Below are 26,689 nucleotides of genomic sequence, written 5' to 3' on the forward strand. Positions count from 1 at the left end.
AATAGAACTAAGTCCACCAAAGCACAAGCAGGGTCAAAGTGAACAACCAAATGAAAGAAGGGTTTATGGGGAGATTGAGAACTTTCCCACTGGGGTAGACTCAATGCGTACAATCCTTTTCTCAATGGAGTTAACAAGAGAAAATTAAATTATTCCTCAGCCTGAATATATTCTTGGCCACCCACGAACTGAACTGAGTGACAGGCTGACCTACCTTGACTTCTGGTCAAGGCACTTCATTCACTAGAAGAGGGTCAAAAGGCTCCTCTCATGAAGCAAAGACCTGGGAGTAAGGTAGAAAACATGGACCTAGTATATTTAATAAGAAAAATGTTTTCTTTCACCTTGTTTACATTACTGACTTGTTCTAAAATTATTTCTGTTCCTGCAAGCAGGCAATCACTTTGGGGTTTTTCTCTGAATAGTATTGGCCCATTTACTTTTTACCCTGTACGTTTATTTCTCTTCATTTATTAGATTTCTTTAAACACACCCACTGCCCACAGACCTCTGGGCACAAGTTCAAAATTAAATGCTACAATTACATGAAATGCAATGGCCAAAGAACATAATTTCACGTAAGAGAAGGGTGGATGGGTGGGTTGGGAGTGGAAGGAGTTCATCAGGGAAGCCAATGCCAAACCAGAAAGGTACATCTTGTACCACACCCTGTAGGCACTAGGCATGAGGAATTATATGCTGGACTCAGTACATTAGCAAAACCGTTAAAAACCTGAGGTTGGATTTAAATTTAGATGCCAGCAGTATAAAGTGGAGTATAAAGCTGGCCAAAAAACTATCCCTCTCCCCTAATCTGTGGCTATATATCTATGCTCAAGAAAGCCAAAATGGAGTCCTGGAGAGAAAGCCACTAGACTCATTATATAAAGACAGGACTGATGTGCTCAAAATGGGGAAGAAGGACTGGTTACAATAACAGCTAATATTTAACCAGTGCTTACTTTATGCCAAGCACTATTGTAACTAATGGATATATACACAGAGAGATACATTTATCTAATCCATATAAGAACACTTCCAGGGCCATTTTATCAATGAGGAAACTGAGACACAGAGAGTTTAAGTAACTTGCCCAAAGTTGCACAGCAGGTAGATTGGAAAGTCTGGATTAAACTCAGAAAATCTAACACCAGAAATGGTTGTACTTTCCTGACTGTAGGAACTAAGAATGATATCTAAGTGATAGACTTTTGATAGACTTACTTATTTAGATAGCACTTTTTTGTTTGTTTGTTTTTTTGGCAAAGATACTCAAAGACATCATCAAAATGGATTCAGGAGTAGGGACAGCTGGTTATCCAAGCTATTTTTTCTCCTTCTTTATGAGTATATTCAAAAAGAAAGAAGAACAAAGAAAAAAAAAAACCCCACCTCCTATAGACCTTTCCTCTCTAATTCTTCTCTTTCCTTTACTCTTCCTTTTTGGTCCACGTGGTCTCTTATCTAAAGGTCAATGCAGTGGCTAAGCAAGAGGGGAAAGCCTAAAATAGGCATGGAGAAGGAAAAGATGTTATGGTCATGCTATTCCTACCTCAGACAATAATCTTGATCTTTGACTCATCTGGCCTTGAAAAGTCTATGATATACACATTTCTGTTTTAAATTAGTTGCATTCAATTGAGTTCCAGCTAAGTAGACACCATATTGTTGTGAAATAGCACCAGACTAGAAATCTCTGCTTCCAAAATAATAGCTGGCCAACCATGAGATGCTTGAGCAAGTAACTTTATGCCTCTGAACCAAGTTTTATACAGAATATAGTAAAATACGGTAAACAGGTATAACTTCATTTTATACGCTAGAGATTTTGAGTATTATTTAGCTAAGGGTTTAAAATCATATGAATTTCCAAAAATAAAGTAGCATGGAGATTTCCATTGCAAAGATCTTAGAAATCATCACTCCCATCCTTACCACAAGAAAAAAAGCTGAACAGGCCGGGTGCGGTGGCTCACGCCTGTAATCCCAGCAATTTGGGAGGCCTAGGCGGGTGAGTCACGAGGTCAGGAGATCGAGACCATCCTGGCTAACACGGTGAAACCCCGTCTCTACTAAAAATACAAAAAATTAGCCAGGCGTGGTGGTGCGCGCCTGTAGTCCCAGCTACTCGGAGGCTGAGGCAGGAGAATGGCGTGAACCCGGGAGGCGGAGCTTCCAGTGAGCTGAGATCGCGCCACTGCACTCCAGCCTGGGCGACAAAGCGAGACTCCGGGGTCAAAAAAAAAAAAAAAGAAAAGAAAAGAAAAGAAAAGAAAAGAAAAAAAGCTGAACAGGCCGGGGGTGGTGGCTCACGCCTGTAATCCCAGCAGTTTGGGAGGCTGAGGTGGGTGGATCACCTGAGGTCAGGCATTGAAGACCAGCCTGGCCAATGTGACAAAGCCCTGTCTCTATTAAAAATATGAAAATTAGCTGAGTGTGTTGGTGCACACCTGTAGTCCAAGCTACTCGGGAGGCTGAAGCAGGAGAATGACTTGAACCTGGAAGGTAGAGGTTGCAGTGAGCCGAGATTGTGCCATTGCACTCCAGCCTAGGAAACAGAGGAAGAAGAAGAAGAAGGAGAAGGAGAAGGAGGAGGAGGGGGAGGAGGAGGAGAAGGGGGAGGAGGGGTAGGAGGGAGGAGGAGGGGGAGGAGGAAGCTGAACAAACTGAAAACGTAGCACTTTTCTTGAATCCATCCAATAATTTCAGTTGCAGGGCAAACCACCACCCAATATCTGGAGAGACAGGTAACACAAAGGATTATAGCCAATATCGGCTTACCTGGAGCAAAAGCTGCTGAATTCATATACTGCTAGAAAGCTGTAGGTGGTAATTTTGAGGAACTATCATAGCCTGAATGCGCAGTAGCATTAGAGTTAGAAATGCATGGGGACCAAAGTCTCAGGGAGCCCCCTTCACTCTTGTGAATTTTACCTCCAGGAATCCTCCCAAGTGCTCAAGGTGAAGGGCCAAGAAATAGCCCCTGTGACTTGTGGGTGGGTGTGGGATGGAGGGGCTCTTTAAAAGTCAACATATTTAAATACATCCAGAGCATTCTCAAACAGACGTCTACTCTCCAAGGAAAAAGAAATTATCGGAGCCTTATGTAACTTAGGCCGAAGGGCATTTACCCAATTCTACCTCTTTAGCTTTTCTGTCTCATCCAACTGGAGAGGGTGGAGGGGACGGGAGGAGAAGAGACCAAGAAACACTTGTGAAGATAATAGCCCAGGGGATACAGGCCCGTACACAAAAAATATGATTTAATCATAAGATCATAGAATGCTTCCCCTCCCCCTTAGTTTATCAACACATCAGCAGGATTCTAGTATAATAGATTACAGCTGAAAGAACTGCAAGGCACAAGCTTTATTTAAGAAAGAGTTCTTAGGGAAGCTCAAAGAGAACAGAGGAGACAAACACAAGGCCATGTGAGGAAGTTGAAATCTTTGATATCTACAACTACAGCAAACATTATACATAGCCCAACTCCTAGCCATATTGACATAAAGTCTCACATTAATAAAGGCTTATTTCCTCAGTTCTTATTCTCTGATGCATTATATGTATCAAATTATAAGACATTAAAAAGTGAAAAGAGGAAGGAAAAGAAGGAAGAAGGAAGGAAGGGAAGGAAGGAAGGAGGAAGGAAGGAAGGAAGGAAAGGAGGAAGAAGGAGGGGAGGGAGGGAGGGGAGGAGGAGGGATCAGGGGGAAGCCTGGCACATAAAGAAGCACTGATCCTGAGGAGACAAGTTGTCAGAATAAAACTCAGATGCTCAGTGAAATGCCTGGGAATTACCAGAGAGGGAATTTTTTAATATAGACTTAGGGAGTACAGGTGTAGATGTGTTACATGGATATATTGCATAGTGGATAAGTTTTGAGTTTTTAGTGTAACCATCACCTAAATAGTGTACATTTTACCTATTAGGTATTTTCTCATCCCTCACCACCCTCCTGTCTTTCTAGGTCTCCATAGAATGCCACTCAATCATAAAAAAAAATAAAATCGTGTCTTTTATAGCAACATGGATGGAACTGAAGGTCATAATCTAAAGTGAAATAACCCAAAACAGAAAGTCATATATTGCATGTTCTCCTTTATAAGTGGGAGCTAAATAATGTGTACAAATAGACACAGAGAGTGGAATAGGAGGGAATTTAAAATACCTATGATTAATATGTTAATTAATACCTATGATTAATAAGGCTTTAATGCAAAATGTATATACAAAGCAAAAACAAACACAATCAAGTAATCAAGTAACACAAGTAGAGAGAGAAAAAATCTAATGAATCAAAAGAAAATGCTAGAAATTCTGTCCCTCATTAATTGGGGGTGGATCCTGAGATGTTTGCTCATTTTTTTCTTTTTTCTTTTTTTTTTTTTTTTTGAAGTAACAGAAATAAAGAATGCCTTTGATAGGCTCATCAGAAGACTGGACATGGCCAAGAAAAGAAAAAACAAAAACAAAACACCACTGAGCTTGAAGACATGTCAGTAGAAGTTTCCCAAAGCAAAATGTAAAGAGAAAAAGTATGGGAGGTGGTTGTCAGATGCTAGTGGGAGGGACTCCATTACCTTAGAGAGCTGGAGTGGTCTGGACCTCCAGATGTGGTGGGCCAGAGGCACCTCTCCTGCAACCTCTCATTGTCTCTCTGGTGGGGTTCGGCCCAAGGTGGATTGACACAGACTTTGGTGGATTTTAAACAACCTAAACATTAAGCAATACACCTTCCTCAAATCTTTGGGAATTTCAGAATGACTAACACTTCCAAAGCTGTTCCAACTTTTGAAGAGATGTTGGCTAGTAGATTCACAGAAGGTGACAGGGAGTATCAGCAATACCTGAAACGCCCTCCTGAGTCCCCTCTAATTGTTGAGGAATGGAATAGCAGAGCTGGTTGGAGCCAAATAAATAGAGGCAATCAGTTTCAAGATAACAGACAGTTCAGAAGCAGGGATAGCAGCCAGGGATGGCCAAGTGACAATTGATCTAATCAGTGGCATGGATGATGCTGGGTTAACGTTACTCATAACACAGACAAGAACCTTACTATCTCCACCAATATGGACACTATGGTTACAACCAACAACCTCCTTATGGTTGCTACTGATAGAAATGTCAGCAGCTTTTAGTAAAACCATTTACTCTGCTACCATGACAGAAGTTTGGGTGTCTTCTGTTGGTCATAGCCTTACATCTGATTTTAGAGACTAGATTATTGATTTTTTGGAACTTGAGATTTCTTTTTTAATAGATCTTACTCGTGAGATGCGATTGTTGCTGGAAATACCTAAAATGGTGAATTATACTGCTTGACTTGTACCTCAGATTCTTCTTTGTTTCATGACTTAATAGTGCTTTGAGTTTGGTGTAATTTTCTTATTTGACCTCTAGGAGTTCTTTGTTTTACACAGAAAAAAAAAAAAAAAAAAAATTAATAGAAAATGCTTGCTTTTACCTTGTAAGGTAGAGGAGTATCCATATGCTTACATGTGCTCATCTCTAAAATTCTACAAGTTAATAGAATCAGCTCATGAATGCATAGCTATGCTTACTTGTGATATATTATACATAACATCAGCAGTTGAAAGGTAAAATAGTTTTAATTTTTTTTTTTTTTTTGCTTTTATTATGTGACTATGGTACTGTGTGATTCCTTATTCTGTAGATTTGAGGTAACTCCACATTCATTTTGGTCTCTTTTTACAGGGAAACCTGTTAAAAAAAAAAAAAAAAAAAAAAAGCTGTAAAATAAGCAGGAGACAGAAAAAGAATGGGGAACAAAAAGAAAATATCAGAAAACAAAATATCAAAAAAATCAAAACTGTGATCATGTCAAAGGTATAATAGATACATAATTAGAATACAAGAAAAGGAAGAGAGAGAAAACAAAGAACAATATTTGCAATATTAATGACACAGAATTTTTCAAAATTAATGAAAACACCAAACCATAGTTCCAGGAGACTGGGAGAACATCAAGCAGAATAAACACCAAAACACCAACATGTAGACATATTATTTTTAAACTTCAGAAAAACAACAGCAAAGAAAAAGTATTAAAAGAAGCCAGAGAAAAGAGCACCTGACCTATAGAAGACCAAGAACAAGAATTACAGTGGACTTCTTATCAGAAACCATGCAAGCAAGAAGAGAGTGGAGTGAGGTGCTTATGTGTTGAGAAACAAAAACCACGCATTGAGATTTCTATACCCAGTGAACTTCTTTAAAAATGAAAAAGAAAGACTTTCTTAAACAGACAACTCCAACTCAAATCCAGCAGTGGGCCCTGCAAGAAATGTTAACAGTCCTTCAGCGAGAAGAAAAATGATATATAGCCAATATCGGCTTACCTGGAGCAAAAGCTGCTGAATTCATATACTGCTAGAAAGCTGTAGGTGGTAATTTTGAGGAACTATCATGTAAGTCAAACTCAGACTTACAAAAAGAAAAGAACCTTGAGAAAGAGTGAATACACATAAAATAGTCTTCAGTTTTTCTTATTCTTAATTGATCTAAAAGGTAACTCTTTGTTTAGAGTAATAATAGTGATAAGGTATTGAGTGATTGTAACATATGGATAATTGAAATTAGTGAAAGCAACCTTGTAAGAAATAGGAGGAAAAAATAGGAACTACATTGTTTTAAGATATCTGCCTTACAGGTGAAGTGGCATATGATCTTATATTAGTTGTAAATATATATTGCAGACTCTAGGGGATGAAAAGAAATTTAAAGAGAAGAATAATAGTTATGATAAGAGAGGTGAGAAAATAGAATCATATAAAATCTCAATTAAGACAAGAGAATGTAGAAAGAGAAGGTGTGAGAGGTTGAATTTTGCCTTCCCCTACCCCGCCAAAGTCATATGTTAAAGTTCTCAGAACCTCAGAATGTGACTGTATTTGGAGATATGGCCTTTAGGGAGATAATAATGTAAAATGAGGTCCTTAGAGTGGGTCCTAACCCAATATGATTGGTGTCCTCTTAAGAAGAAGAGATCAAGACACAATCATACACAGAGAGAAGACCACATGAGGACACAGCAAGAAAGCAATGATTTGCAAGCCAAGGAAAGATGTCTCACAAGAAACCAACCGTGTCAACATCTTGATCTTGGACTTCTATCGTCCAGAACTGTAAGAAAATAAATTTATATTATTTAAGCCACCCAGTCTGTGGTATTTTCTTATGGCAGCCCTAGCAAACTAACAGGGGGGAAGAAAGACAATAAGCAAAGAATAAGTGCAGTGATTGCAAAACAGTCGCAAACATGCTAGATAATTAATCCAACTTTATCAATAATCATATTAAATGTGAATAATCTAAATAAACCAATGGTAAAAATAGAGATTGTTGGAGAGGATTTTTTTAAAGGGTCCAACTATATGTTCTCCAGAAGAAACTCACTTTAAAAATACAAAAAGATTAAAAGTAAAGGAGTAGAGAAAAATCTAACATGTTAATGTCAACCAAAAGAAAGCTGGAGTAGCTGTATTAATTTTAGACAAAATAGAGTTCTGAGCAAAAAAAAAAAAATTATCAGAGATAAAGATGGGCATTACATAATGATAAAGGAGTCAATTCTCTAATAAGACATAACAACCATTAACATCCATAACAACATCCCTAACATCCCTAACAAAATACATGAAGCAAAAATGAAGCAAAAACTGCTAAAACTACAATGAGATATAGAGAAATAGACTATTACAGTTGGAGATTTCAACATCCCTGTTTCAGCAACTGATAGAACAAGCAGGTAGAAAATCAGTAAAAACAAACGAATGAAGAGCAAAACAACAACAACAACAAAATTGGCCTGAATAGCACCAGTAATCAACTTGATCTTGTTGACACTTATAAAATATTATATCCACCAATGATAGAATACACATTCTTCACAAGTTCACATGACACACTCACCAAGACAGGCAGTATTCTAAGTCATAAACCACAGTACCAAATTTAAAAGAATAGATATCACACAATGTCTGTTCTCAGACCGCAGTGGAATTAAACTAGAAGTCAACAACGGAAAGATAGCTGGAAAATCACAAGATATTTGAGGATTAAACAACGTACTTCTAAATAACGTGTGTAGAAGAAGTCTGAAGATAATTTTAAAATATTTTAACTAAATGAAAATGAAAACTTACCAAATTTGTGGGATGCAGCAAAAGCAATGTAGAGAGGGAAATGCATAGCATTAAATGAATGTATTAAAAAGAAGAGAGATGGAAATTCAATAACTTAGACTTCTATATAAGGAAATTAAAGAAAGAAGAACAATATAAGCCTAAAGTAAAAAGAAGAAAAGAAATAACATATTTAAGCAGAAATAAATAACAATGAAAACTGGAAAATCGTAGAGATAATCAAATAAACCAAAATCTGGTTCTTTGGAAAGATTAATAAAATTAATGAACCTTCAGAGAGTCTAACCAATAAAAAAAAAGAGAAGACACAAAAGACCAATTTCAGAAAAGAAAGAGGAGTCATCACAGTGATTTCATGAATGTTACAAAGATTATAAAGAAATACTATGTGCAATTAATTACCCGCTCACAACAAAGACCAATTCCTTGAAAGAAACAAATTTATCAACTCACACCAGGAAAAACAGACCATCTGAATAGGCCTATAACTATTAAAGAAACTGAAACAATAATTAGTAAATTTCTAAAAAATGTAATCACCAGACTCAGATAACTTCACTGGTGAATTATACCAAATATTTAAAAAGTAAGTTATATCAGTATTTCACAATCTCTTCCAAAAAATGGAAGCAAAAGGCACACTTCGTAACTCATCCTATGAGATCAGCTTTACCCTAATACTAAAACCAGATAAAGCCATTACAAGAAATGAAAACTGCAGAACAATAGCTATAATGACCACAGATGCAAAAATTCTCATAGCATATTAGCAAACTAAATACAAAAATGTGTAAAAAAATATTATACATTACAACCAAGTGGGATTTATTCTAGGTATGCAAGAAAGATTCAACACTCAAAATCAATTAATATAATTCACATCAACATGATACAGAAGAAAATCTAATGATCATATCAACTGATGCAGAAAAAGTATTTGACAAAATTCAACATCCATTTTTGATAAAACCTCTTGATAAACTAGGAATACACAGGAACTTGTTAAACTAGATAAAGAACAGCTACCAAAAAAAACTATATCTAACATTTTACTTAATGTTGAGAAACTAGATGCTTTCCCTCTAAAATTGGGAACTAGGCAAGGATATCCCTTTGTACTGAAGCCACTAGATAGTGAAAGAAGATTTTAAAAGGAAATAAATTGTATACATATTGGGAAGGAAAGAATAAAACTGTCCTTGTTCACAGGAAACATAATTTTTTATGCAGAAATCGCCTCCCAAGAATCATTTTAAAACTACCAGAACTAATAAACAGTTGTAGGTCATAGTACAAAAGGTTAATACATAAAATTTAATTGCTTTCCTACCTATCAGCAATGAATAATTGCAAATTGGAATTAGAAACACAATACAATTTACAATTACACCAAAAATATGAAGTACTCGGGTATAAACCTAAGAAAAAATACGTAAAATGTAGGTATGAGGAAAACCACAAAACACTGACTAGAGAAACTGAAGAAGAGCTAAATAGAGATATAACTTATTTTAGTGAATTAAATTTTTTAAAAAAAAATTTTAATTGCAAATTCTATTTTAAATTCAGGGGGTACATGTGCAGGTTTGTTACAGGGGTATATATTGCATAATGCTGAGGCTGGGGTACTAATGATCCCGTCATGCAGGTAGTGAGCATAGGACCCAATAGACAGTTTTTCAGCCCTTTCCCTCCTCCTCCTTCCTTCCCACAAAAGTCCCCAGTGACTGTTGCTCTCATCTTTACGTCTATGTGTAACCAATGTTTAGCTTCCACTTAGAAGCGAGAACATGCAGTATTTGGTTTTCTGTTGCTGAGTTAATTTGCTTAGGATAATGACTTCCAGCTGCATCTATGTTGGACAAAGGACATGATTTTATTTTATTTATTTTATTTATCATTATTATACTTTAAGTTCTAGGGTACATGTGCACAACGTGCAGGTTTGTTACGTATGTATACATGTGCCATGTTGGTGTGCTGCACCCATCAACTTATTATTTTTATGGCTGCATAGTATTCTATGTTGTATATGTACCAAATTTTCTTTATTTAATGCACTGTTAATGGGCACCTAGGTTGATTCCATGTTTTTGCTCTTGTGAATAGTGCTGCAATGAACATACAAACAGATGTGTCTTTTTGGTAGAACGATTTATTTTCCTTTGGGGATATACCCAGAAGTGGGATTCCTGGGGTCAAATGGTAGTTCTGTTCTGAATTTTTTGAGAAATCTCCAAACTGCTTTTCACAGTGGCTGAAATAATTTACATTTCCACTATCGGTGTATAAATGTTCCCTTTTCTATGCAGCCTCGCCAATATCTGTGGGTTTTTTTATTTTTAAATAACCATTCTGATTGGTGTGAAATGATATCATGTTGTCGTTTTGATTTGCATTTCTCTGATGATTAGTGATGTTGAGTATTTTTTCATATCTTTTTTGGCCACTTGGATGTCTTCTTTTGAGAAGTGTCTGTAGAAGTTTTATATCCTGAAACTTTACTTTCCTATCCTTTGCCTGTTTCTTAATGAAATTGTTTGGTTTTTGCTTGTTCAACTGTTTAAGTTCCTTATAGATTCTTAATATTAAACCTTTGTTGGATGCATAGCTTGTAAATATTTTTCCTGTTCTCTAGGTTGTCTGTTTACTCATAGTTTCTTTTGCTGTGCAGAAGCTCCTTAGTTTAATTAGGCACCATTTGTTAATTTTTAATTTTGTTGCAATTGCTTTTGAGGAGTTAGTCATAAATAATTTGCCAAGGCGGATGTCCAGAATGCATTTCCTAGGTTTTCTTCTAGAATATTTTATCATTTGAAGTCTTCCAGTTAAATCTTTAATTTATTTTGAATTTACTTTTGTATACAGTGAAAGGGAGAGGTCCAGCTTCATTCTTCTGCATATGGATAGTCAGCTATCATATTACTATTGATCAAATAGAGAGTCCTCTCCCCATTGCTTATTTTTGTTGACTTTGTTGAAGATCAGATAATTGTAGATGTGCATATGTATTTCTGCGCTCTCTATTCTTTTCCATTGATTTATATGGTATATGTATCTATTTTTGTACCAGTACCATTATTGTTTTGGTTACTGTAGCCTCGTAGTATAGTTTGAAGTTAGGTAATGTAATGCCTTGGCTTTTTTTTGTTGTCATTGTTGTTGTTTTGTTTTGTTTTGTTTTTGCCTAGGACTACTTTGGGTAGTCAGGCTTTTTTTTGGTTCCATGTGAATTTTAGAGTAGTTTTTTTCTATTTCTATGAAAAATGACATTGGTAGTTTGATAGGAATAGCATTGAATCTATAGATTGTTTTGGGCATCATGGCCATTTTTAACAATATTGACTCTTCCAATCCATGGGCATTCTTCCATTTGTTTGTGTTATCTATGATTTCTTTCAGAAGTATATAGCAGCTCTCCTTGTAGAGATCTTTCACCTCCTTGGCTACATGTATTCCTAGGTATTTTATTTTTTGTGGTTAGTGTAGATGAGATTGCATTCTTGATTTGGCTCTCAGTTGCAACATTATTGGTGGACAGAAATGCTACTGAGTTTTGTACATTGATTTTGTATCATGAGACTTTATTGAAGTTATTCATCAGCACTAAGTTCCTTTTGGTGGAATCTTTAGGGTTTTCTAGGTATAGAATCATACTAGCAATGAGGGATAATTTGACTGCTTTTCATATTCAGATGCCTCTTATTTCTTTCTCTTGCCTGATTGCTATGGCTAGGACTTTCAGTACTATGTTGAATAGGAGTGGTGAGACAGGGCATCCTTGTCTTGTTCGTGTTCTTAAGGAAATTGCTTCAAACTTTTGCACATTTAGGATAATATTGGCTGTGGGTTTGTCATAGATGGTTATTATTTTGAAGCATGTTCCTTCAATGCCTAGTTTGTTGATGTTTTCTTCATGAAGAAACACTGAATTCTATCGAAAGCTTTTTGTACATTTATTGAGATGATCATATGGCTTTTGTTTTTAATTCTGTTTATGTGGTGAATCATATTTATTGATTTGTATATGCTGAACCAATGTTGCATCCCAGGAAAAAGCCTACGTGGTCATAGTAAATTAACTTTTGATGTGCTTCTGGATTCAGTTTGCTAGTATTTTGTTGAGGATTTTTAGTCTATGTTCATCAGGCATGTTGACCTGTAGTTTTCTTTTTTCATTGTGTCTTTGCCAAATTTTGGTATCAGGGTGATGCAGGCTTTGTAGAATCAGCGAGTGAGTTTTTTTGGAATAGTTTTTTTGGAATAGTTTCAATAGGATTAGTACCAGCTTTTCTAGAAGACAACAGAGGAAGAATTCTAGACGACCATGGGTTTGGACACCTTGTATAACACTGAAAGCATACTCCATGAAAGAAAAAAATGACATATTGGACTTTATTAAAATCAAAACTTTTGCCCTACAAAATACACTGTAAAGAGAATGAAAGACATGCCAAAAACTTGGAGAAAATATTTGCAACACACATATCTGATAAAGGACTTGTGTTTAAAATATACAAAAAATACTCTTAAAACTAACAAAAAAGAAAAAACTTTATTTTAAAAAAACAAAAGACCTGATATATCACCACAGAAGATATATAGACTTAAAAAAAAAAAAAAAAAAAAGCATACCAAAAGAAAAAAATACTCAGTGTCATTTGGCATTTGTCATTAAGGAATTGCGAGTTAAAACAATAATGAGATACCACAATATATATATTAGAATAACTAAAATCTTAAAGCACAAATAATGAAAATTACGGCAGAGCAATAGGAATGCTCGTTCATTGCTAAGAGGATGCAGCCACTTTGGAAAACAGTTTGGTGTTTTCTCGCAAAGTTAAACATAATCATGCCATGTGTCTCTGTGCATTTGTGATACTGTAACAGAAAGCCACAGACTAGATACTTTAAGAAGAATGGATATTTATTTCTCACAGTTCTAAAGTCTGGGAAGTCCAAAATCAAGGCACCAACATCAGGTGTGGGCTCCTTGCAGCCTCACATGGTGGAAAGCTGAAGGGCAAACGAGGAAACTCACTCCCACAGGCCCTTTTTGTAATAGCATTAATTCATTCCTGAAGACAGAGTCTTCATTACCCAAATGCCTCCCATTAGGCCTCATATCCCAAGACAGCTGCATTGGGAATTGTTTCCAACACACAAATTTTGGGAGACACATTCAGACCATAGTACCCTATGATTCCACAGTCAGGTTCCAAGGTATTAACCCAACTGATCTGCACAATTATGTCTACATAAAAACCTACAGATGAATATTTTTAGAAGCTTTATTCATAATCACTTAAAATTCCAAGCCACAAAGATGTTCTTCAATAAATATTAATAAGTGGATAAACAAACTATAGAGTATCCATTAGATGGAATGTTATTCTGTAACAAAGAATGCATTATTAAGCTATGAAAACATATGAATAAACTTTAAATTTATATTACTAAGTAAAAGAGGACAACCTGAAAGGCTTTACACTGTAATTGCAATTATATGACACTTTTGAAAAGGCAAACTTAGTGACAATAAAAATACCAGTGGTTGTCTGAGGTTTAAGAGGAAAAAAGGAGGATTGAATAGATAGGACTCATGGGCTGTTTTTAGGACAGTGAAACTATTCTGTATGATACTGTAATGATAGATATGAGACATTATTAATTTTTCAAAACCCATTGAGCTTAATAGCACAAAAGGTAACCTACATGTAGGCAAAAATTTTTAAATCATTTAGAATGTTGGAAGATCTCAGAAAGGAATGCAGGCAGCAATAACAAAACCTATTATGAATCTGTGAAACCTCACTGAAAAGGAAGGGGCAAATGGTACTGACTCAGGTAATTCTAGAAATGATTTCAGTAAGACTAGTGACAAAAGAAACTACTAATAACCACTGTACTCTGAAGGATGAAGCTATTTCCTAGGTGGGTATGGGTTAAAAATTCTGATGCTAGTATCTATGCATACTGGAACTTAGCAATTAATAAACTGAACTTTAGCACACAGCGTAAACTTAAATGGGGATGTTGAGGACTAGATTGCTCACGGTTGAAGTGGGATTGTACAGATAAGTAAGGGAAACAGCTAGAATAACCCATGTGGTAATGCTTAGCGTTAAAGACAACAGTACGAACTCACACTTAGTTTAATATAGATACAAATAGTTACAATAGAAAGAAGTATAGATACGTGTACATGGGTTAGTATACACACATATATTTCCTAACTCTATTAGCTGAAAGGGCCTAGAATTGAAGACACTCCAGTAGCAATAAGTACTCTACGCACCAAGATCTTGCTTTCTAATACCATTCTGCAATAAAAGGAACCTGGGCTCCTTGAAGAAATGGCTGATTCTAGGACTGATGCAGAAGAGACACAAGATGACCTTGAAGCATTTTGTAATATCAGAAAGTAAGAAGTGCTAAAATAAATAAATACGTACATACATATATACATACACACATATTAATGGGGGTATGTCAAAGAAGCAAAGTAGTCACCTGAAAGGACTCCTAATGGCCAAACTTGGAACAATTTAAGGAACAGAATATAGTGTTAGATTATAACTAAAAGTAGAAAAATACCTATGAGTCCATACTGATATAAGTAAATGATTGAATGAATTTATGTGTTCACTTCATTCATTTATTCATTATTTATTCATTTTATTCATTTAACAAATGAATAAATAAATAGGGGAGAAGAGACAAATCTCCCATGTAGAATTGCAGATATTCTGTCCTCAAGGAGGGAGAACGCAACTCCCACTCCTCAGCTGTGGGCCGGACACGGTGACTTCCTTCCAAAGGGTACAGAATGGAACAGGAAAAGAATGACTAAACAATGGAGAAACCTAATCAACATTACCTGAGCCAAGTGATGGAGGTCAACATCAACAGTGATAATCAGTCCTATTGATAATATATCCTGCATGTGGCACATTATCAACATATGATGCAAATGGCACTTTTCCTCTGTGGTCTTCCTCTCAAGAACCCATAACCCTGTCTAACCATGAGAAACACATCAGACAAATTCCAGTGTAAAGACATTTTACGAAATTCCTGAACAGTACTTAAACTGTCAAGGCCATCAAAAACAAAGAAAGTCTTAGAAACTGTGACAACCAAGAGGCACCTAAGGAGACATGACAACTAAACATAATGTGGTATTCTGAATAGGATCCTGGATCAGAAAAGTAACGTTAGGTAAAAACAGGAAATCTGAATAAACTACGGATTTTAATTAATAGTAATCAATATTGATTCATTAATTGTAACAAATGAACTTCACTAATGCAAGACGTCAATACAGGAAAAATTACACGTGTGGTATCTGGTAGCCTCTTTCTATAAATGTGTAAGTGTTCCAAAAAAATAAGTATATATTTTTTAAAAAGGTAGCATGAAAAACTAATGTATGAAAGGGTTTTATATTTAGATGTATTGAAACTACCTGCCTATAAGAATCAAATTCAAGTGTCAAATTAATTATCTGGATCTTGACTTGAGACCTTCAGACTTAGACTAAAACCTGTACTTAGAGAAAAAATGAAAAAAGGAGGTCGAGGAAGGTCGTTATCTAAGTTATTCATGTGAATGATCAGCTAGTGAGGAAGAAAGTCTGAATGTGAATGATCCTGATTATCCACAATCATTGAATTCATCAAGACATCGCTCCGCTTCCTTTGCTTCCAATCCTCTTGGGAATATTCAGTGTTGCAGCCTATCATCCCTGAGATAGTCCCACTGAGACAGCCTGCCAGTGATGGCTCTGGCTGGTGCTAACCCATTCCCACTTTCAGCCAGGGACTGTGACACAAACTCACAAGACCAAGATGGCTGCCTTGGGCCCCTGAAGAGAATGTTTCCCTGTGTGAAGGAAAATGAATTTAACAGGACTCTAGCCAGTGCCACTGGGTCCATTAGCTTTAGGTTCTAACAAGATTCCTATGCCAGACTCCCTGTTACCACCACTATATCAGGCTGCCAATGATAACTCAGGATTTACACTGCCAAAAGTCAGTGTGCCTTTCTTTTCCTGCCACCTATCTTTGAAATTGGTGTTCCACCCCAAGGATGCCCCTCCTAAATAACAGACATAACACGGTTAGTTCCCAGGCCACACCAGAACGTGGAGAAAACAATAAGATAGACTTACTGCCACATACAGACTCTGAGACACCATGGTTTGGTATATGGGTGTGGAGTGCCCAAAGGTAAAGTGATCTGAGATTTCCTGGCCTGACCATGGTGGACTCATTTTTTCCAGCCACTTTCTACTAAAGCCAAAAATGTGACCAGGGTTCCCTCAGGGTCTCTAATTGCCCTGGTGGCTTTAGTAATTGCTCTGTACTCTTTCCCCAAAAGAGTAAACAATGATGTGTCCTTTTAGATTTCCCACATCCTCTCAGTTCACACTCTCCTCAAATAAGAATGTATGAAAGGAAACAAATAACCTTGTAACTTGTATAATAGATAGTTCTTTTCCACATAGTGTCAAGTGCCTTTGTGGTTCATTTGTTTCAATATATTTTTCTACACAATTAATTATAAGAGTAGGAAAATCAGGTACCTTTTGACTTTCATTATCAAACCTTTTAAATGCCTACACTGTAGGTTGCAGTAACAGCTCAAATTTATTCACTCTTCCTTGTATCCTTTGACAGTATCCTCTCACACTGACTCTAGCTTTAGCCATATGACTTATTTTGGCTCATAGGACATTAGCAGTTGTGATGCAAGCAGAGGCATTAGAAGCACTTGTGTATTGAAGCTTGCCTGCTTGCCACTCATGGAACCAGCCACCATGAGACCACGCACAGGTTATTCTACTAGAGGAGAGCTGAGAGACCCAGCTAACAATCAAGCAGCCCTCAGCTATTATGCCAATTAACTACAGAAGCATAAGTGAATTCCTGGCAAGATCAGACAAGATTGGCCCAGATAAACAGTACTACCCAGATAGCCTAGCCTAAATTACTGACCCACAGAATCATGAGCTACATAGATTTTTGTTGTTTTAAGCTACTAAGTTTTGGATTGGTTTGTTATACAGCAATAGCAAACTGATACATCTACGAAGTACTCAGGACTTCCCTTTAGGATATACAGAAGAAATGGAATTGCAGGTGAAAAGACAAGACATACCATATGGGATATATCCTGTATTACAAGTAAGGAGAAAAATTTTAACTTTAGTTGCATGAAGTATAATATTGATACCAAAGAGTGAGAAAATTACACATAACCTGGAAATGATAATATTTTTGTAATTCCAGCATCATGTATCTCATTTAGAATGAAAATTAATAAGGCTCATAAAAATTAATAATGGGGGGAAGATATCAGGGACATTTATTTTGCATCCAAGAAAATTTTCTCTCTATGATTCAATTTACATTTTAGGAAACAAATCAGATCACTTTTTCTTTTATCCAAACTGGTGTGCCCATTCCTTGAAATTACATATGATGACATAATCCAAGTCTAACTTGGCAAAATAGAGAAAGCACAGCTCGGATTTGGTTTCTCTTTAATTTTTATTTCCCTTGGGTCCCATTCATATTTCTTACAGACACTTTTCCTTGTGACCCAATCTAATTTGATTCCCTACCACATCTCCTCTACCAAGAGCATCCAAAGCTATTTTTCAGAGATCCTATAAATAATCTTTTGACAGTACTTAAAAGGTAATATTCAGAAGAAAAAAAACTTTAGCTTCAAAAGGAAGGGGATATGGAAAAAAGGCTCTTTTCAAGACAGTGTCTAAGATTGTACCTGGATATTATCACCCAATCTGAATGATCTATTTTTCCCACTGACTTGACAGAACTGATCCATTTTCTTGGCTTTATATAGAAAAAGCCATCATGAGGTAAAACGAGAAGGAAAAACTGACCAGTCAGAACAAAGTTATGGAACTAGAGCAGGCATCCTGAAAGGGCTGATATTTTATGACAAAGCAAAATGACAAAACTAAGGACAGTTATCTAGGTACAATATTCCACCAACCTTCCATGAAGTTAGAGAAGGAGCTGATGTTCTTCTTTGCAGATAGATCTGACATCTGAGAAAAATCCATTCTTTGACATTTGAATACTTTTTGAACTTCTTTTTCTATTGTCCCTACTAAGGTTTGAATGTTCACTCCCCTCCCAAATTCCTGTATTGAAATGTGGTCACCAATATGATAGGATTCAGATATGGGGGTCTTTAGGAGGTGATTAAATCATTAAAGTGAAGCCTAAGTGAATGGAATGGAGGCTTTTATAAAAAAGGCTTCATATGTGCCTTTTCCAGCTTTTTTCCCTCTGTCATGTGAACAATCAAGGCATCGTCTTGGAACCACAGAGTAGTAAGACTTCAGAGACACTGAACCTGCCAGCACCTTGATCTTGAACTTCCCGGTCCCTAGAACTGTGAGAAAATAAATTTCTCTTCTTTCTAAATTATTCAGTCTCAGATATTTTGTAATAGCAGTTCAAGCAGATTATGACAGTTTCCTATGTCCTCTCTTGGCCCCATGGGTCTCTCCCAACTGGCCCCAGTGCCTGTCAGGCTCACTCTGCTCTAGTATGCAACCAACACTTTATATTAGTTTGCCAGGGCTGCCATAACAAAATACCACAGACTAGGTAGGTTAAACAACAGAAATTTCTTTCCTCACAGTTTTGGAGGCAGAAGACCAAGATCAAGGTATGCCATGGACTGAATTGTGCTCCCTCTCCAAAATTTATATGTTGAAGCCCTAATCTCCAATGTGATGGCATTGGGGCCTATGGGAGATTATTAGTTTTGTATGAGGTAATAAGGGTGGAGCCTTCATGTCAGGATTAGAGCCACTATAAGAAGAGGGAGAGACAGTAGAGCTTTGTCTCCATCACATGAGGACACAGGGAGAACATGGTCATCTGCAAGACAGGAACAGAGACCTCACTGGGGAACTGAATTCACTAGTCCCTTGATCTTGGTGTTTCCAGTCTTCAGAATTGTGAGAAATAAATTCCTGCTGGATAAGCCACCCAGTCTATGGTATTTTGTTACAACAGCCTAAGCTGATTGATACAAGTTTGGTTTCTTCCTGGAGCCTCTCTCCTTGGCTTGTGGATGGCCATCTTCTCCCTGTGTCTTCAGATTTTTGCTCTGTGCATATCTGCATCCTTCCTAATTTTATTTTCTTATAATGACATTACCCACATTGGATTAGGGCCCATCCTAATGACCACAGTTTACCTCTTAAAGCCCCTATATTCAAGTACTGGGGTTTAGAACTTAAACATGAATTTGGAGAGCAGGGGGACACAATTCAGACCATAGCACACCTTAAGTTTCTTGCCTCAGAGGTCTATTTACCTTTCACTTTATTCCTTGATGTTGAACTAATTTCATCGGCTTCATAACTATACAAGAGGGAATGAAAACACTTCTTCCAGGTTAAATATACATATCAGTTGATTTCAAGGTGCATCCTAATTTTGGACATGTGAAATGTAAGAGAAAAAACTGTCTTTTAAAAAAATATGATAGTAAATGACTTTGAAAACCTAAAAATTCTTGTGAAATTTATAGAACTGAAGCTCTACGAGTTGGAATTATAGCCAATGAAAAAGACATAAGTAGATGGCTCTCCACTGAGTGATCCATTTAAAACACTTACCTTCACATTCTCAACACTTGTAACATCACTGAGGATATTTTCAGTGTGAACTGGAGGAGAGGGTGCAAAGGCAGACGTAAGGGGACTTGCTCAGTTTCTTCCAGTTCTTTCATTAGGAAGTAGTACACTACACGCTGACCACTCTATTAGCCACAGGCTTTTTCTTACAAGGTCCTTGTTTTTGAATCCCTACCATGCTCCAGTTCCTTTTTATAGGAACTGCGTAAGTATCAAGCAGGCAGCCAGTCAATGCTGACTGACTGATTTAGTACTATCATCATTTCAGAGATATTCACATGAGAGCACTAGTAACTCCAAGTGGCCTTCATTTTTATTTTGAGGGTGAGAAGGAGTAGATGTGTCCCTTTTTAATCCTATCGCCCACCCACCACTTACTTCTATCTGAAAGGAAAATTTCCCTGCATGGACAGCAACTTCCCAGGGGTGGATATAAAATCAAAATCCCCAGTCTCTTTCAAATACTCCTCCTCTCTCTGCTTCAACACTTTACTCCTCATCCCCAAGTAAATAACCTTAATGTTCATATCAAACACTGAACAAATAGAAACTGAACTTTAGATATTTATCTTGAGTGACTTCCTGAAGAGTATCTAACAGACTCCACCCTGTACTGTGCTTTCACCTTAAGACACTGTCCCTCATCTCCCAAGTTTTGTCACAAGCTTACTGCTTGCTGTCTTCGGAAATATTGCTAATGACTAAGGAGAGGTAAATATCAAATTCTATTTATTCTTCCCCTCTCAGAGCATTTTCCTGTTTCTGTACTTTCTGTCTAAAATAACCTCTTTGGAAATCATCAGAAAAGCTTGTCACTCCTATTTTGATTTTCTTACCCCATAACCCATGCTGCTGGGGCTGCCCTATAACTGTTTTTCTTTGCTGAACTGATCAAAAGTCCCCTGGCTAATTATATCATCTGGGAAGCAGAGGCAGTGGGAGTTGGGAGGCGCAGCCAGTACCATTCATACTAATTTGGCTTCAGCTACTACATTGCCACTGTTCAAAGAGCCTAATTCTTTGGATGTTGACCAAAAAGAAACGAGATGGGGAACAAGCACAAGCAAGACAAACAGACTGCTATTCCTGGACACATAAAAATATACCTTTGGAAGTGGTTTAGTGAGGAAAAAATATTTTTTAACTCCCACCACAACATTCGTCAGTCTAATTTCTTCTTGAATAAACAGTTCTCTGTTGGATCTAAATGGCACAAGGAGTTTTTCAGCTAAATGGCCTTTTGTTTATCAAGATTATCTATCCATGTGGATTGTTGTCTCTGGTCTCTTGCTCCTCTGGGTTGAAGGCAAAGGCATAAATTGTGCCTATATAATCTCTTCATTTTAAAAGAAGGGGCACAGGGACAAGTCATAAGACGTTTAAGTGCTGGGAAACTTCTTAGCCTGGTTTTCTTTCTCAGGAGTCAGCTTACTCCACCAGTGCCTCTATTCATGTGGGATATAATGTTATTTCATTTTCCTCTGGTCATTTTACATCCCTGGAGAGAGCTTGACTCATGATATAATTATATGCTCGGCCAGTTCCCACTGAGAATCACTCCAGACTGCCACTGACCTGCCCCCCGGCTGATCTTCCACTCCAGTGCCAAAGAGAGCAGAGCTCTGCCAGAAACTGAGTGACACTTTTTGCAAAACCATTAATTATTAAGTTCTCAGACAACAGTTTGCAATGGCTGTTCTCTTTCCTCCAAGGGGAACACTGAGCACTAGAGGTTAGTGACTCACTGCAGAATCAGCCCAATTTGTGGTCTATTGGGCCGGTCAGCACAGCCTGCCTAGTTCTCTTTGGTGGTTCTTAAAATGTTTCCTGGAGGACAGATTTTTAAATGTTTGGGAATTATGGCTTGTTTTACAGAAAATATAAATACTGCCACCAGAGTTGTATAAAGCATAGTCTTGTATAAAGCCACCTTGAGGATGTGACAAGATGACCCTGGCAGCTCCTCATAATCAATGGCTTGTTACCTGTTCTTCCATTCCATTTGTCCTAACTGGAGATCAGTCAGGGCTATGGAATCCTGTCTCTACAGGCGACATGGAGAAGTCATCTTTTCTGGCTGCTTGATTTCAGATAAGTCTTCTCACTGTTTGCAATTACTTGCAGGGCTGGAAGCTTCTTAACGAAACCATTTGAAAGCCATGCCAGAACTTTATCTCCTAGCACTTTAATGTCTTTTTCTTATGTCCACCACAAATCCAGACTGTTTCCATTGGATCTATTTTTTCTGGTCTCCAAGGCTTTAGGGCTCATGTCAAATCTTACTTCCTCACAGAAGCTTTTCCTGACCCCCTAATTCAATTTTCATGTTCCCCATTATATTTTTAATCACAGCATCCCATTCTTTCTTCTTAGTTCTATCATAACTTGGAATTATATATTTTATTGTTTAAAGTATGTCTCCTTCCATTAGATTGCAAATTTTATGAGCAAAGACATACCAGGTTTTTAAAAAAATTTTACTACTATTAAACCAGAGGTTTCACATAGCACCTGGTACAAAGTCAGTTCTCAATATACGTTAGTTATGATTAACATTATTATTATTATTAATTGAATAAATAAACTTTTCCACAGCCACTCAACTAAATTCTTCATGCTTTTAAAAATTATGGCCATTTCCCTCTCCTCCATTTCTTTCCATTTTTCTTTTATATTTATTTCTACATATGCAATAAAAGATCCTGGATCTTTTCTAAATGGAAAACCGTATTTTTTTAAAAATAGTTCATATATATTTCTGTCATTTTAATATTGCATCTCCCTCATGGGGATAATCCAAATTGCTTTCTCCCAGAAGGTCTCAGGAACCCCATATTCATAGTGCAATTGCATCAAGAGCACCCAAAACATTGCATCAAAATAGCCCACTTTTTCCAGCTGGTGATCCACTTTACCCCAAATGATCTCCCTGTATTGACTGGAAAGCATGCCATCCCTATATTGACTGGAAAGCATGCCATCCCTGTATTGACTGGAAAGCAACACCTTGTGTTGCTGCTGCCTGAGACTAGGCCATGGGGCTCAGTAAGAAAAGAAGTCAAATGGTCATAAATAAGGGTAATGTCAGTCCAACACTGCTCCTCCTGGGGAAAGCAGGCTGTGATGACTGAGGAGGGCTGTTGTCTGAACGCAGTGTGGCCTTACACCCCACTCCTCAGCTGCCCTTTGTTAACTCTTATTTCCTATAACACATTTTCCTCCAAGACCCAAGAAGGAAGGGGCCCTACAGTGCCTTCATTCCAACTGGCCTCCCCAGCAGAGATGACAGTCATCTTATCTGCCTGCCTATTTCTGAGAAGCAATGACAAAGAGGCAAGATCCTGGGCTTTCATCTCAGCTCTGCCACTTGGAACTGTGTGTATTTGAAACAAAGATTTCACTTCTCTGATCTCAAATATTGTAACTATAAAATAAAGATAAAACTAACTTCCTCATAAAGTTATTGTGATCATTTAAATAATAACAATTATGATGATTATACTAACAACAACAATACTAACATTTCTGAAAGCACAGTGCATAACACTTCATAGGATCCCCATAAGTATTTATAGGATCTATTGTACCAAACTGCCCAGGATAGTTCATAAGCTGATTGAAATATAATTTTTAAAAAATTTTATCAATATCATCTTTTTTTTTGAACTACCACTCCTGCCAAAGCATGGTGAATGCAATTAAGGAAAAGGCCTTAAAAAGCTCCTGACTTAGTCAAGGAGACAAATCTGATAGATAATGTGGCCCATGGCAAATAATAATAATAATAATGTGCATTGAGCATCAAATGAATGGCATGAAAAACAAATGCCTTAAATATCACAGATGGCAGCTATTCTTGCGAGTGGAGCTATTATAGAAACTTTCTGAAAGGACGTAACAATGCTCTTTTTTCAGTTATACTCCAAAACCCAGTGGTTTAAGAAAAATAATTTACTATTTTTTGTGATCCTGTAGATTGGCTGTGATGCCCTTCTGCTGGTATTCTCCAGGCTCACTTCTGAAGTTGAAGTTGCACTCAACTGGAGGGTCTGCTGGTCTAGCAGTTGCTGATGGCTACTGACTAGAAGGCCTTGATTTTCTTCTTCGTGAACTTGTATCCTCCATTAAGCCACCCTGATGTCCTTGCATGAAGATCTCAATATAGCATTACGAGAGGGTGAAAGTGGAAGCTTCCAGGTCTCTTGAGGCCCGGGCAGCAAAACTCACATGATACTATTTCCACTTCAGAAGCCTAGTCCAGATTTAAGGATGAGAAGTGAAGTAGAGTGCCAAAGTCACATTGCAAAGTGCTATGCATATTGGAATAAGAATTGGTGACTCTTAAAACATTTACCAGAGCTTAGTTTTGTTATTATTTGTATGTAAATGTTCTTTGTCACTACACTGCCAGTCCATTGGAGGCATTTAAAGTGACCCCTGAACTGTTTGCAGTAATTAATATGGAATCTAGAACAGAGTAACATCTCAATAAAGATCTTTAAATCTGTAAATGAAGGAACAAATTATGAGCAAATATAGTATTACAGGTAGCATACTTGTAATATTGTAGCATATTGCTCTCTTCCACTTCTGGCGTGAGAAAGTAACAGAGACTGGAATGATCCTTTTTACTTAATGAAATAACTTGGAAATATGTAAAACAGCAGTTTTGAGACAACAAGCAGCATAGGCCAGTGATCCCTGAAACATGGGAAACAAACAAAGTGAGCGCTACGGGTGCTCCCGATTACTGCCCGTAAAGAGTGTACAGTATGTAGTCCAGGAAGAGAGAGCTAAATGGAACCTGGTGACGGTAATTTCACTGAGTTGAGAAGACAGGGTTCAAAGTTCAAAGAGTCCATGGTAGCTAGAGTTCACAGAGAAGAGTACCAAAGAAAGAAGAGTGCCCAGGGAGAGAGTCCTGGAGATATGCAAGTTCCCTCTGAGTCTTTGAAGAAACAATCAAGGCCAGGGAAAGAACAAGTAGAAAAAGCAGGCAGAACAATCCCCAGAGCTCACACAGTCTCAAAATAGTCAGTAGTCCCACTAGCCATGGTGGAAAGGCCTCATAACATATGAGGTATTAGATAGAGTTCTCAGAAGACTATTGACTCAGAATTGGGCCCAAGTTAGCCATAGACTGACATCTGTTCTAGATCCATGTAACAAAGTTCAAAGCAAGCCATAAAGGGATCAAACTATTTTCAAGTAACTTATGTGTATACCAGTCCAAATCTCAAAATATTTAAAGGAATATTTTTAAAATGAAATCCAGGATCCAATAATGTTAAATTCACAAGTCTAGAGTCTCGTAAACACATTACCAGGCATGCAGAGAAATAGGAAAATAAAATCCATAATAAGGAATAAAATCAATCAACAGAAACAGATCAAGAACGGGCACACATAATAAAATCACTATATACAAATATGAAATATCTATTATAACTAAACTTTATATGTTTAAAATGGCAGGAGAAAGCAGGCATATAATAGGGATACTTACTGAAGATATTTATAAAGATTTCAGAAGATGGTTATGAAAAGATAGTTACTGTAAATATTATAAAGACCCAAATTGAAGTTCTAACATGAAAAATATAATGCCTGACATTTAAAAAAATATACTGAATGAAATTGAAAACCAATTAAACACTGCAGAAGAAAATGAGCAAACAACCGATTAGTTGGTGGTAGGACAACATGGAGTGACCTAAGAGATATTTAATTAGAGTTCTAGAGAAGGAGGAGAACTAAATAAAGAATAAAATATTTTAAGAAATAATCACTGAAACATTTTCAAATTTGATGAAAATTATAAATACACAGACCCAAAGAGTTCAGAAAATGTGAAGCAAAAAAGAAATGAAAATTACAGCAACACGTATCATATCAAATGGTTTAAAATGTATAACAAACTAAAAATCTTAAAAAAAACAGACATCAAGAAAAGACATATTACATACAGAGGAAAAAAGATAAGAATTGCAGATTTTTTGTCAGAAGCCATGCAAACCAGAAGACAGTGAGGTGACATCTTTTAAAAACTGAGTGGTAGGGCAGGAAGGGAAGGCAGGAGAACAATCAACTTAAAATTCTATACCCTGAAAAGGTATCTTTCAAAAACGAATATGAAATAAAGACCTTCTTAGTCACACAAAATCTAAAAGAAATCATTGCTTGAAAATTACACTACAAGAAATGTGGGGGGGAAAGCCATTCCGGAAGAAATAAAAGGATAGCAACTAGAAACTTGAATGTATAAAGGAACAAAGAGTACAAGAAATACAAGATGTGTGTTTAAACATAAAGGACTTATCTCTTTTTTAAAACTGGCTATTTAAGTATCACTTTTAAATGTATCATTGCACCTATAACATATGCAGAAGTAAACTGTATGACAATAGTAACAATAAGGTGAGGAAGGGAAAAATGGACATACCCTTTTAAAGATCTTGTAGTTTATATGAAATGTACACTATATCTTAAAGGCCGCCTGTACTAAGTTAAGGATATACATGATAAACCATAAAGCAGCCACTAAAAATACAAAACAAAAAGGTATAACCAATAAGACAACAAACGATAGAATCTAAAAAATATGCAACTAATCTAAAATAAGGCAGAAAAGGGGTAAAAGAGTGGAAAAACAAACAGATAAGACAAATAAAAACAAATATCAATTATGTTAATTATTATTAAATATAAATAACAGACATATCAAGGAAAAGGCAGAGATTGTCTGATTGAAAGTCAAACAAACACAAAACAAAGAAAACAAACACAACTTACTAGAAGAAATAAAATATAAAGACACAGATATATTAA

The 26,689-nt window shown here is 36.7% G+C and overlaps 1 pseudogene; it reads left to right on the forward strand.

The window, feature by feature from the left end:
- The first annotated feature begins 3,840 nt into the window (after window positions 1–3,840).
- Window positions 3,841–7,553, forward strand: LOC110741345 (annotated as a pseudogene).
- Window positions 7,554–26,689: the final 19,136 nt, after the last annotated feature.

Source organism: Papio anubis, chromosome 1 (genome assembly GCF_008728515.1).
Source record: "Papio anubis isolate 15944 chromosome 1, Panubis1.0, whole genome shotgun sequence".
NCBI classification, from domain to species: Eukaryota; Metazoa; Chordata; class Mammalia; order Primates; family Cercopithecidae; genus Papio; species Papio anubis.